Below are 581 nucleotides of genomic sequence, written 5' to 3'. Positions count from 1 at the left end.
ACAAAGGGAGGGGGGACCCCCCGCCCCGTTCCTCCCACTGTGGGGCTGGTTGTGTGCTGCCGTATGTACAGTCACATCCAGACCTCACACACAGACAGGCCCTGCGGTTGTGCTGAGTCCTGCTGGGATATACGCATGCTAATTTTGGTGCCCAAAGCCCAACCGCAGCTCCAAAGCTCAGTGCTAGATCTGGCTTTGAGGGGACCAGGGCAAGTCTGATCCCAGCTGAGGCCCCGGGGGAGGATCAGGGGCCCAGAGGTTACTCCTCTAATGTCATTTTAGACAGCTGAGGGTCTCGGAGACATCCGCACAGGCCTGGCAGATGTGACACAGGATCGACGGGGCACTTAGAGCAGAAACTGGTGGCCAGCAAGGACATCCTACGGCATCTCAAACGGCCCTAGGTCTTGTGCTTTGGCACCCTACCCACTGCCTCAGTATCGTCATGGCCCTTTAGAGGATTACTACACCTCGAGTTAGAAATGCAGTGTTGCTTATTAGCAGTTTATGCACTCTGTAAGCATTTGTTCTGCAGCTTGTTACCAGCAGTGGTGGGATACTTTGGTTACCCTTATGTGATC

Source organism: Pygoscelis adeliae, unplaced genomic scaffold (genome assembly GCF_000699105.1).
Source record: "Pygoscelis adeliae isolate BGI_AS28 unplaced genomic scaffold, ASM69910v1 Scaffold92, whole genome shotgun sequence".
Classification (NCBI taxonomy): Eukaryota; Metazoa; Chordata; class Aves; order Sphenisciformes; family Spheniscidae; genus Pygoscelis; species Pygoscelis adeliae.
The sequence above is the reverse complement of the archived record's forward strand: the minus strand, read 5'-3'. Positions refer to the sequence as shown.